Consider the following 13,209-nt stretch of genomic DNA (forward strand, 5'->3'; position numbering starts at 1 on the left):
TTTTTCTGTTTGATAATATAGTGTGTCACACTGATTGATTTGTGGATATTAAAGAATCCTTGCTTTCCTGGGATAAACCCCACTAGATCATGGTGTGTGGTCCTTTTAAGGTGCTGTTGGATTCTGTTTGCTAGTATTTTGCTGAGGATTTTCACATCTATGTTCATCAGTGATATTGGCCTATAGTTTTCTTTTTTGTGGTATCTTTTTCTGGTTTTGGTATCAGGGAGATTGTGGCCTCATAAAATGAGCTTGGGAATGTTTCTTCCTCTGCAATTATTTGGAAGACTTTCAGAATGATAGGTGTTAACTCTTCTCTAAATGTTTGATAGACTTTGCCTGTGAAGCCATCTGACCCTGGGATTTTGTTTGTTGGAAGTTGTTTTTTTTTTTTGCGGTACACGGGCCTCTCACTGTTGTGGCCTCTCCTGTTGCAGAGCAACAGGCTCCAGACACGCAGGCTCAGCGGCCATGGGTCACGGGCCTAGCCATTCCACGGCATGTGGGATCTTCCTGGACCGGGACACGAACCCGTGTCCCCTGCATCGGCAGGCAGACTCCCAACCACTGTGCCCCCAGGAAGCCCTGTTAGAAGTTTTTAAATAACGGTTTCAATTTCAGTACCTGTGATTGGTCTGTTCATATTTTCCCTTTCTTCCTGGTTCAGTCTTGGTAGGTTGCATCTTTGTAATAATTTGTCCATTTCTTCTAGGTTGTCTGTTTTATTGGCATATATTTTTTGTAGTAGTCTCTTATCTTTTGGATTACTGTGTTGCCAGTTTTAATTTCTTCTTTTTCATTTCTACTTTTTTTTTTCCAATGGAGATTTTATTTGATGACTTTAAGATACTTTTATTCTTAGGAATTGAGGGATATTGTTTTCCCATTCCAAAATTAGTCACAACTGATGTTTGACATGCTATGGAATTTTCATGTGATATGTATTCTCCTCTTCAATGGCTGTCTCATCTCTTTTCTTCTTTGAATCCAAACTTATAGAATTAGTGTTCTCAACTATGTCCTCTAAGTTCCAGATTCCTTCAGGTGAACTCAACTAAGAGAAATGAGGTTTTTGTGTTTATCATGTCACTGAAATGGCACTGGTTTTTCCTTCTCTTGTGTTTCCTGCCTAGAGAAGTTCCTTTAGCAATTGTTGCAAAGCTGGTTTGGTCGTGCTGAATTCTTTTACCTTCTGCTTGTGTGTAAATGCTTTAATTTCTCCGTCAAATCTGAATCCTTGCTGGGTAGAGTAATGTTGATTGTAGGTTTTTCCCTTTCATCACTTTAAATATCTCCTGCCACTCCCTTCTAGCTTGCAGATTTTCTGCTGAAAGATCAGCTACCTTATGGGGATTCCCTTGAATATTATTTGTTGTTTTACTCTTGCTGCTTTTAATATTTTTGTTTGTATTTAATTTTTGATAGTTTGATTAGTATGTGTCTTGGCATGTTTCTCCTTCGATTTATCCTGTATGCGACTCTCTGTGCTTCCTAGACTTGATTGACTATTTCCTTTCCCATATTAGGGAAGTTTTCAACTATAATCACCTCTAATATTTTCTCAGTCCCTTTATTTTTGTCTTCCTCTTCTGGGACCCCTATTATTTGAATGTTGGTGGATTTAATATTGTGCCAGAAGTCTGAGACTGTCCTCAATTCTTTTCATTCTTTTTTCTTTATTCTGCTCTGTGGTAGTGATTTCCACTATTTTATCTTCCAGGTCACTTATCCGTCTGCCTCTGTTATTCTGCTATTGATTCCTTCTAGAGAATTTTGAATTTCATTTATTTTGTTGTTCATCATTGTTTCTTTGTCATTTAGTTCTTCTAGGTCCTTTTAAATGTTTCTTTTATTTTCTCCATTCTATTTCCAAGATTTTAGATCATCTTTACTATCATTACTCTGAATTCTTTTTCTGGTAAACTGCCTATTCCTTCCTCATTTGTTTGGTCTGGTGGGTTTTTACCTTGCTCCTTCATTTACTGTGTGTTTCTCTGTCTTTTCATTTTGCTTAACTTACTGTGTTTGGGGTCTCCTTTTCACAGGCTTCAGGATCATAGTTCCCATTGTTTTTGGTGTCTGACCCCAGTGGCAACAGTTGGTTCAGTGGGTTGTGTAGGCTTTCTGGTGGAGAGAACTGGTGCCTGTGTTCTGGGGGATGAGCCCAGATCATGTTTTTCTGGTGGGTAGAACCACATTCAGTGATTTTTTTTTTGGTGTTTTTGACCTTATTATGATTTGAGGCAGCCTCTCTACTAATGAGTGGGGTTGTGTTCCTGTCTTGTTGTTTGGCATTTGTTGTCCAGCACTGTAGTTTGCTGATCATTGAGTGGAGCTGGGTCTTAGCACTGAGATGGAGATCTCTGGGAGTGCTTTCCCCGTTTGATGTTATGTGGAGTTGGGAGGTCTCTGGTGGATCAATGTCCTGAACTCAGCTCTCCCACCTCATAGGCTCAGACGTGGCACCTGGCCAGAGCACCAAGACCCTGTCAGCCACACGGCTCAGAAGAAAAGAGAGAAAGAAAGAAAGAAAGAAAGAAAGAAAGAAAGGGAAAGAAAGAAGTAAAATTTAAAAAGTTATTAAAATAAAAAATATTATTAACAATAAAAAAATTAAAAAGTAATTTAAAAAAGAAAGAAAGGAGAGCAACCAAACCAATAAACAAAGCCACCAATGATAACAAGTGCTAAAAACTATACAAAGAAAAAAAAAGGACAGACAGAACCCTAGGACAAATGGGAAAAGCAAAGCTATACAGGCAAAATCACAAAAAGAAGCATACCCATACATAGTCATAAAAAGAGAAAAAGGGAAAAAATATATATATAAAAAGAAGAGAGCAACCAAATCAATAAAATCTACCAATGATAATAAGCTCTAAATACTAAACTAAGATAAGCCTAAAACCAGAAACAAATTAGATGCAGAAAGCAAACGCCAAGTCTACAGTTGCTCTCAAAGTCCACTGCCTCAATTTTGGGATGATTTGTTGTCTATTCAGGTATTCGACAGATGCAGGGTACATCAAGTTAATTGTGGAGATTTAATCCGCTGCTCTTGAGGCTGCTGGGAGAAATTTCCCTTTCCCTTCTTTGTTCGCACAGCTCCTGGAGTTCAGCTTTGGATTTAGCCCTGCCTCTGCATGTAGGTTTCCTGAGGGCCTCTGTTCCCCACCCAGACATGACGGGGTTAAAGTACCACCTGATTAGGGAGCTCTGACTCACTCAGGCTGGGGAGAGGGAGGGTTATGGAATGCAGGGTAAGCCTACAGCAGCAAAGGCCAGCATGACGTTGTAACAGCCTGAGGTGCGCCATGTGTTCTCCTGGGGAAGTTGTCCCTGGATCGTGGCACCCTGGTACTGGTGGGCTGCGTAGGCTCCCAGGAGGGGAGGTGTGGATAGTTACCTGTGCTTTCACACAGGATTCTTGGTGGCTGCAGCAGCAGCCTTAGCGTTTCATGCCCGTCTCTTGTGTCCACACTGCTAGCCGTGGCTCACGCCTGTCTCTGGCACTTGTTTAAGTGGCACTCTGAATCCCCTCTCCTTTCACACCCTGAAACAATTGTCTCTCGCCTCTTAGGCAGTTCCATGCTTTCTCCAAGCCTCCCTCCCGGCTAGCTCTGGTGCACTAGCCCTCTTCAGGCTGTGTTCACGCAGCCAACCCCAGTCCTCTCCCTGGGATCTTACCTCCGAAGCCTGAGCCTCTGCTCCCAGCTCCCACCTGCCCCAGCAGGTGAACGGTCAAGCCTCTCAAGCTGGTGAGTGCTGGTCAGCACCGATCCTCTATGTGGGAATCTCTCTGCTTTGTCCTCTGCACCCCTATTGCTGCGCTCTCCTCTGTGGCTCCAAAGCCTCCTGCCCCGCCCCCCGGTGTCCGCCAGTGAAGAGGCCTCCTAATGTGTGGAAACATTTCCTCCTTCACAGCTCCCTCCCAGAGGTGCAGGTCCTGTCCCTATTCTTTGGTCTCTGTTTTTTCTTTTGCCCTACCCAAGTACATGGGAAATTTCTTGCATTTTGGTAAGTCTGAGGTCTTCTGCCAGCGTTCAGTAGGTGTTCTGTAGGAGTTGTTCCACATGTAAATGTATTTCTGATGTATTTGTGGTGAAGAAGTTGATCTCCACGTCTTACTCCTCTGACATCTTGTAGGTCCCCCCTCTACCGTTATTGATTTGAGTCCTCTCCCTTCTTTTGTTGGTGAGTCTGGCTAAAAATTTATCTTTTTTTTTAATCTTCTCAAAGAACCAGGCTTTAGTTTCGTTGATATTTTCTATAGTTTTCTTTGTCTATTTTTCATTTCTTTCTGCTCTGATCTTTATGATTTCTTTCCTTCTACTAACTTTGGGTTTTGTTTGTTCCTCTTTCTCTTGTTGCTTTAGGTGTAAGATTTGTTTGTTTACGTGAGATTTTTCTTGTTTCCTGACGTAATATTGTATCCCTATAAACTTCTCTCTTAGAACTGATTTTGCTGTGTTTCCCAAGGTTTTGGATCATCATGCTTTTTTTTTTGTCATTTGTCTCTCTGTATTTTTTTATTTCCTCTTCAGTTTCTTCAGTGATCCATTGGTTGTTTAGTAACATATTGTTTTGCCTCCACATATTTTGTTTTTTACACTTTATTTCCCTCTAATTTATTTATAATCACATATCACTGTGGGCCAAAAAGATGCTTGGTATGATTTCAATTTTTCTAAGTTTATCGAGGCTTGATTTGTTACCCAAGATGTGATCTATCCTGGAGAATGTTTTGTGTGCACTTGAGAAGAAAGTACATTCAGCTGCCTTTCGATGGAATGCTCTATAAATATCAATTGTGTCCATCTGGTCTAATGTTTCATTTAAGGCCTGTGTTTCCTAATTGATTTTCTGTCTGGATGATGTGTCCATTGATGAAAGTGGGGTATTACTGTTCCCTACTAATATCGTGTTACTCTCAATTTCTCCTTTTATGGCTGTTAGCATTTGCCTTATATATTGAGGTGCTCCTATGTTGAGTGTATATATATTTACAATTGTTTATCTTCTTGGATTGATCCTTTCATCATTATGTAGTGCCCTTCTTTGTTTCTTGTAACAGGCTTTATTTTAAAGTCTATTTTGTGTAATATGAATATTGCTACCTCTGCTTTTTTAAATTTCCATTTTTATGGAATATTTTTCCTTATTCTCACTTTCAGTCTGTATGTGTCCCTAGATCTGAAGTTGGTCTCCTCTAGACAGCAGGTATATGGGTCTTTTTTTGTATCCATTCAGCCAGTCTATGTCTTTTGGTAGGAGCATTTAATCCATTTACATTTAAGGTAATTATCAATATGAATGTTCTTATTACCATTTTGTTAATTGTTTTGGATTTGTTTTTGAAGGTCTTTTTTCTTCCCTTCCTCTTTTGTTCTCTTCTCTCATGATTTAATGTCTATCTTTAGTGATATGTTTGGTTGCTTTTTCTTTTTTGTGTGTGTATCTATTGTAGATTTTTGTTTTGCAGTTCTCATGTGGTTTTGCTATAACATTCTGTATGTGAACAAGATTGTTTTAAGTTGCTGATGTCTTAATTTCAAATGCATTTCCAATATCTTGCATTTGTACTCTCCTCTTCTCACAATTGCTGGTTTTGATATTATGTTGTGTGTGGATGATTTTTTACCTTTACTTTGTGTTTGCCTTTACTATTGAGCTTCCTAATTCATCATTTTCTTGGTTTTAGTTGTGGCCTCTTCTTTTCTACCTAGAGAAGATCCTTTTAGTATTTATCGTAACTGTGGTTTGGTGGTGCTGAATTCTCTTAGATTTTGCTTGTCTGTAATACTTTTGATTATTCCATTGAATCTGAATGAGATCCTTTCTGGGTAGAGTTTTCTTGGTTGTAGGTTTTTCCCTTTCATCACTTTAAATATATAATGCCACTCCCTTCTGACCTGTAGATTTTCTGTTGAAAAATCCACTGATAACCTTAGGGTTCCATTGTATATTATTCGTTACTTTTCCCTTGTTGCTTTTAGTATTTTTTGTCTTTAATTTTTGTCAGTTTGATTAATATGTGTCTCAGTGTGTTCCTACTTGCGTTTTGTTGTATGGGACTCTGCCCTTCCTGAACTTGAGTGACTCTTTTATTTCCCATGTTAGGTAAACTTACGGCTATAATCTCTTCAAATATTTCTCAGGCCCTTTCTCTCTCTCTTCTCCTTCTGGGATCCCTATAATGCGAATGGTTTAATATTGTACTTGATGTCTCTGAGACTTCCCTCATTTCTTTTCATTCTTTTTTCTTTGTTCTGTTCCGTGGCAGTGATTTCCAACATTTTGTCTTCCAGCTCACTTATTCATTCTTCTGCCTCAGTTATTCTGCTATTGGTTTCTTCTGGTGTATTTTCATTCCATTTATTGTATTGTTCATCTCTGTTTATTCTTTAAAACTTCAAGCTCTTTATTAAACATCTCTTGTAACTTCTCAGCCTGTGCTTCCATTCTTTTTCTGAGATCTTGAATCATCTTTGCTATCATTACTCTGAATTCTTTTTCAGTTAGGTTGCCTATCTACTCTTTATTTAGTTTTTCTGGTGGGTTTTTGTGTTGTTCCTTCATCTGAAGCATATTTCTCTGCAGTCTCTTTTTATCTGACTTTCTGTGTTTGTCGATTCCTTTCTGCTGGCTGGAGGACTGTAACTCCTCTTGCTTCTGGTGTCTTCCCTCTGGTGGGTTAGGTTAGTCATGAAGCTTGTGGTTGCTTCCTGATGGGAGGAAATTGTGACTGCCCACTGGTTTGTGGAGCTGGGTCTTGTCCCTCTGTTGGGCAGGGCTGCATCAAGAGGTGTGTCTATAAGTGGCTGTGAGCTCAATATGGCTTTAGGAGCCCTGTATCCTGATGGGTGGGTCTGTGTTCTTATCTTGCTGATGGTTTGGCCTGAGGTGTTCCAGCACTGGAGCCTGTAGGCTGCTTGGTAGGGCCAGGTGTTGATGCCAAAATGGCAATCTCTGATAGAGCTCACACTGATCAATATTCTCTGGGGCTTCTGCCACTAGTGTCCTTGCCCCTACAGTGAACCACAGCTGACTCTTACTTCCCCAGGAGACCATCCAAGATCATAGGTAGGCCCACCCCTCGCTCCTATGGAGTTACTGCTTTGTGCTGGGTCTCAGTGTATGTGAAACCTTGTGCATGCCCTCCAAGAATCGAGTGTGTTTCTCCCAGTCCTATGGAACTCTTGCAGTTAAGACCTGCTGGCTTTCAAAGCCAAATGCTTTGGGGATTTCTCCTCCCAATGCCAGACCCTCAGGCTGGCGATGGTGACATGGGGCTCAGGACTCTCACTCTTGTGGGAGAACCTGTGTGATATAATTATTTTCCAGTTTGTGGGTTGCCCACCCAGAATGTATGGGATTTGATTATGTCACAAAAGCTCCCCTCCTATCTTGTTGTGGCTTGCTCTTTTTCTTTGAATGTAAAATATATTTTTTGTAGGTTCCAGTTTTTTTTATTTTATTATTGAAGGTTGTTCAGCAGTTAGTTGTGATTTTGGTGATTTCCCAAGAGGAGGTAAGCTCTAGTCCTTATATTCAGCATTCTTTCCTGGAATTGAGGGGCTGCTTTTAGTTTGCATGCTTGCTGCCTCCTTCTTCAGCATGTGCTGGCTATTATCTCCTGATACGGGGTGTTAAGGTAAAATGGCCCTTGCATGCTCCCAGGGTACCAGGAGTAAGGCCTGACACCTGCTCAACCATCTCCTATAGGCGGCTCTTCTCCACACTTTCTCAGGATAGCAGGGGCAAGACCTGGCACCTGCTCACAGATTTCCTAAGGGAGACCACTATCTGCACCCTCCTGTGACAGCAGGGGCAGGGCCTGGCGCCTTCTTGTAGATTTCCTATGTGCAGATGCTATCCACGCCCTTCCAGGACAGTGGGGGCAGGGCCTGGCGCCTACTCACTGATTCCTAGGGGTGGGCGCTATCTGCCCTCCCAGGATGGTGGGGGCAAGGCATGGCCCCTGCTTGAAGATTTCCTACAGGCAGATGCTATCTGTGCCTTCCCGGGAAAGCAGAGGCAGGGCCTAGCGCCTGCTCACAGGTCTCATAACAGTGCTGGTGCCCACCTCTGGAGCCCATGATGACTCAGTGACTTGTGCCCACCCCCAGAGCTCATGTAGGTGGTGTCCTGTTGCCTGGGAGTGCTCACAGGGAAAGAAGCTCTTATGGTGGTCCCACCCCTCTCCTCATGCTCTCCCTAATAATGGCACCTTACCTCTCTGGCAGGCCCAGGCTTCTTCTGAGTACACCATCAGTTACCACAGCCCAGTCTCCTCAGGCTGTTTCCATGCAGCCAACCCTTATCCTCTCCCTGGATCTGGTCTCTGAAGCCTGAGCTTCAGCACCCAGCACCCACCTGCACCAACAGATGAGTGTCTCAGTCTGGAGATCACAGAGGCGGTGCTGAACTTCTGTGCAGGGTACTTTCCATTTTGCCCTTCACTAACCAGTTGCTGTGCTCTCCTCCTAGGCTCTGAAGCTCCTCCTCCATCCAGTCTTGTCTCCCCACCATTGAGGAGACTTCCATGGGTGTGGGAGCCTTTCCTCCTTCACAGCTTCCTCCCTGTGGTGCAGGCACCATTCCAATTCCTTCTTTTTCTTTTTCCTTTTGTCCTACCCAGTTATGTGGTGGTTTTCTTTGTTGTTTTTTTTTGTTGTTGTTGTTGTTTGTTTTGTTTTGTTTTGTTTTGGAAGTCTGAGGTCTTCTGTTGGCGTTCAATAGCTGTTCTGTGTGAATTGTTCCACTTTTAGATATACTGTTAATATTTTTGTGGGAGAAGGTGAGCTCCATGTAATACTCCTCCACTATCTTGATCCCCCTCTCTGAGTTACTTTTTTTTTGTTTTTGGCTGTTATCCTTTGAATGGAGGGAGATACAAATGCATTAATGCCAAAGAATGCTTTACATAGTCATTAGCATAGTGATTAATGTTAATTGAGGGGTACACAACGTGTTATACCTCAAAAACTACAAAGTTTCCTGCAACCTAAGATAATGGAAACGCTCCTTCTTAAGTTTTACCCACCACCTTTACTTTTAAAGTTCTAAATGGTATCTTGGGAACTAAAAAATAATAGGCTAGTTTCAGCTGTGGTTCAAGAATTCTAATGAAGCTGTATGGCAATGACAATGGGACTGTGAAGTTTCCCCAAAAGGGCTTTCTAGATGACCACAAGTACAAACTTTAAAAGTATTTCCAATAAGGGCTTCCCTGCTGGCGCAGTGGTTGAGAGTCTGCCTGCCGATGCAGGGAACACAGGTTCGTGCCCCGGTCCAGGAAGATCCCACATGCCACGGAGTGGCTGGGCCCGTGAGCCATGGCCACTGAGCCTGCGCGTCCGGAGCCTGTGCTCCACAATGGGAGAGGCCACAACAGTGAGAGGCCCACGTACTGCAAAAAAAAAGGTATTTCCAATAACACATAGGCAAGTTGAGTGGCTTAATAATTTAAATGCCTGGAAAGCAGCTAAGATGTCTCATCTTAGAGAATTTTAAAACATAGTATAAGTACCATTTCTGTCCTACAGAGAAACTTTTTAAAGCATGAACATAACTTTAAGGATACCAAGGAAACATCAATAGTTTCCATAAAGCTTCAATAAACACCCCAAGGCATAAGTGTTCAAAACAGCCTATTCACTAAAATGTCACTGAATTATACTTTTAGAGGTATAAGTATGCTATGCTTGCAGTGAGAGGACATTTAGTTTATGCTTATGTGTCAAATTCATCTTCCATTTACACAGGATGCACCAATAACATTTAGGATAGTGAATAGTTCAAGTACTACGTTTCCACCATGTCTTGCTTTTGCTTTTTGATTACTCAGCACTGGGACTCTTCTGCCTGTAGTTTTTCAGAATATTTTGAAAGAGACTAGGACTACCCTGAATATAGACTTCAAGCAATATTGAGACCTTCTGAAAGAGCTGTCTTGATACTTTAATAATAACATTTAGAGAAGGTAATAAAGACAAAACTTGCAGTAACTGAGTTTCTTTCAAAAGAAGAAAAATAATGTTGAACCTGGCATGTAAGCTAAAATGTTTCATAATTAATGTCAAAATTTGCCAAGATTGTTAATACATATTTTGGTAAGAAAAAAGCACTATATTGGCAAGGTTAATTATTTGTGTGCAATATATTGTATATTAATGAAACAGAAGAATTCACAAGTAATGGAAGAAAACCCACAACAAGGGAAGCATCCAAAGAGGGGCAATCAAAAAGTTATGTAAGTTTACTAGTTTTAGAATACAAAACACACCTTAATTATAGTACTATTTCATTTTTAAAACTACAGTTTTTTAATGTATTTCTAATAACAACCCCATCTAAGGAGCCATGGAGGCTTATGAAGAAGACCTAGGCACTAAGATGCTGTGTTTCTTGTGTAGGGGTGAATTAATGTTGCTATAAGAAGAAACTGAATCACATCAGCATCAACAAAGATCCTTTTTTTACACAGTAAATCATAATTTGATGACATTATTTCTCTTCATTAGTTCGAAATTAGGCAGGAAAGGAACTACATCAGACCCAGAAACACAATGATTTGGCAAGCCACAGTCACTCAGCTCATGGATTTGGGATAATCTGCAGAAAATTTGCTTGACTCTAGTACTCCATGTTTTCACATCTGTAAAGGAGTTCAATACAACCTTTTTTTAAAATCAACTTTAAACTGCAAACAGGCAAAGAGATCACGAACTGCTGGGGGGTCTGTAAAGATCTGGGGGAAAGTTGTGTTCCTCCTGTAGGGGCCAATTAAGTAATACTTCCTTGGCCTTCTTTCGAAGTAGCCACTTGTTTTCTTCTGAGTATAACTTGCTAAAACTTCCTGTCTTCTTTCCTGGCAAGACGCAGTCAGCTGTGTTAAAGCGAAACCAGGAAGTGGCCGAGAGGCTTGTAAGCTTTTGTTTGCAAGCTCTGTCCTTGGTAAGAGGCACTTCCTTGGGACATCCCTCTTTGCATGAGGGAGTAATGAGCGACTCTGACAAGGGACTGTTGTTTATGATTTAGAAGGAATCAGCAATTCTAGAAGAAGCCATTTCCTTTGGTGCCTTAGCTTGTTCTGTTACCTCTTTTCTGAATGGACAGGGCCACATATTGAGGGAATCTTTATGTTTCTCAGGTTCAGGTTTTGGTTCCACAGGCATACCATTTTTATCCTTTCCTTCTTTCTTCAGAAGCCATTTACACAGAGCTTCCTTCTCACAAGTTTCATCACACATGCACTCTTCAAAGCTTATACAGGGCTCATTGGCTTTGCAGACCTCCTCTACTTTATATGGGTCTTGATGGTTCTGAACAAGCCAATCCTCAGTAATCACACTGGGAACGGACATGGGTTTCTTGGACTTCAAGTGGTTATTCAGGCACTTCAGACTGACCAGATTTTCAGTCTCCACACCTTTGGGCAATTGGTACAGGAATCAGGCTTGACAAGACAATCATACACACTATAGAACTCCTGGTAACACCTGGAACAAGAGCTTAAACTTCTCACTGGTTTCACATCTGCCATTCCCAGACTTCTCAAGCTTATGGGATTCCTGGGGAGTCACAAGCCAATCAGAAAGGTCCATCTCATCTTGATCAAGAAGCCCTAGATCTCCAACCTTTTCAATTTCAATGGAGTAAGAACTGGTAGTAGAATAGCTGTTACACTTTTGGTAACTTGGTTTTTCAGAAACTTCTTGTTGCTGACTCTTGTGGAGCCAGTTTTCTAAGCCCTTTAGGTTGCCCCAGACATTATTGAAGAAATTGCTGGCTCTGGCAGAATTCTGACTGTTCTTCAAAGTCTTCTTTTTAGGTGATCCAGTCCTAGAGATTGGTGCTGGGTATGTAAGGAGCCTGGTGACAATTGGCAGGTTTGCTACCAAGGAGCCATTCACTGAGAATGACAGCTGTGGTGCTGGATGCTGACTTCTGCTCTGACAATGGTATATAGCCTCTTTTATCCAGGAAAGACCCAATATTTGATGAACTAGCATGAGCCATAAATTGCTCAGGAATTTCAATGGTCTTGAGAGACCCAAATATGGTTATGGCCTGGTACAGGGCAGTTATGTTGGCTTCAAAGAGTAAGACAGTGGAATCTTTAGGTTTGAGGGTCAAACTTCCCAGTCTGTCCAGGCACACAGAGACTTGATTGGCTAGATCTTTGTTTTGGGTGCAATCCAGTTGATGAATAAGACAACTGAACTGGCCCAGTAACCAGTTGAGCTGCTGGGCCTGCTGCTGAAGTGCCTTCTCTTAAAGCTGATAGATGAGATCTATCTGTTCATACACCCACACCTCACAGCTTTGAATGCATTCCAGGTGACGACTTATGCAGCTGTGAATCTGGGCTTTGATCTCTCACAAGTTATCTTTAATTTGCTGTTCAGCCCAGAGAACTCCACCAATAGCAAGCTCCAAATCCCTCTGTGCATCACAACACCTCAAAAAGGGTTCTCTATTACTAGAGCAGCCTCTCTGGTCCTGTGAGGTACTCATTCTTCTCCCTGTTCCATCTAACGCCAAGTAAGGCATTTCTAGTTCAAAAGCAACAGTGACTCATGCATCTTTCCAGGTTTCCCAACACTTCCTAGAAGCACAGTCACCCTAAGAAACCTGGGTCCCATCCTCCCTGGAAGCCACAGCCTACCATTCACTCTCCACTTCATAGCAGGCAAGGGCACCACTCAGTACACATGCACACAGCCCTGGCTGCAGGGCCCATTCTTGGCCCAGCAAGGCAAGCCCACCCCGTGGGCTCCTGCTGTGGTGCTGGGCTGCCAGAGGTAACTCGCAGGCCAGGTCCCTGCCATGCCAGCTTCCTGGCAAGCAGGAGGTTGCTTTATCCAGGACTGGGGTAAGGAAGGTCCCTGAGCCTGCAGGCTGTGCCCTGCCCCTCCCATGCATCTGGAAGTGGCCCATGGGCAGAATTAGGATTCTTTTATATTTCCCTTTTGATTTCTTCTCTGACCCATTGGTTCTTCAGAAGTGTCATTTAGTTTTCACATATGTGTAGATTTTCCACATTTCCTCCTGTTGATTTCTAGTTTTATATCATTGTGGTCAGAAAGGATTTTTGCTATGAGTTCCTTCGTCTTAAATTTCCTAAGACTTGTTTTGTGTCCTATCACATGACCTATCCTGGGAAGTGTTCCTTGTGCACTTGAGAAGAGTGCATATTTTGAT

The 13,209-nt window shown here is 42.0% G+C and overlaps 1 pseudogene across 1 annotated transcript; it reads right to left on the reverse strand.

Moving 5' to 3' along the window:
- Positions 1–10,654: 10,654 nt before the first annotated feature.
- On the reverse strand, positions 10,655–12,522 carry LOC307068865 (nuclear receptor coactivator 4-like; annotated as a pseudogene). The gene has a single exon. The product of its transcript is annotated as a nuclear receptor coactivator 4-like (transcript).
- Between the last annotated feature and the right edge of the window lie 687 nt (positions 12,523–13,209).

The sequence above is a fragment of the Hyperoodon ampullatus genome (assembly GCF_949752795.1).
Source record: "Hyperoodon ampullatus genome assembly, chromosome: X".
NCBI classification, from domain to species: domain Eukaryota; kingdom Metazoa; phylum Chordata; class Mammalia; order Artiodactyla; family Ziphiidae; genus Hyperoodon; species Hyperoodon ampullatus.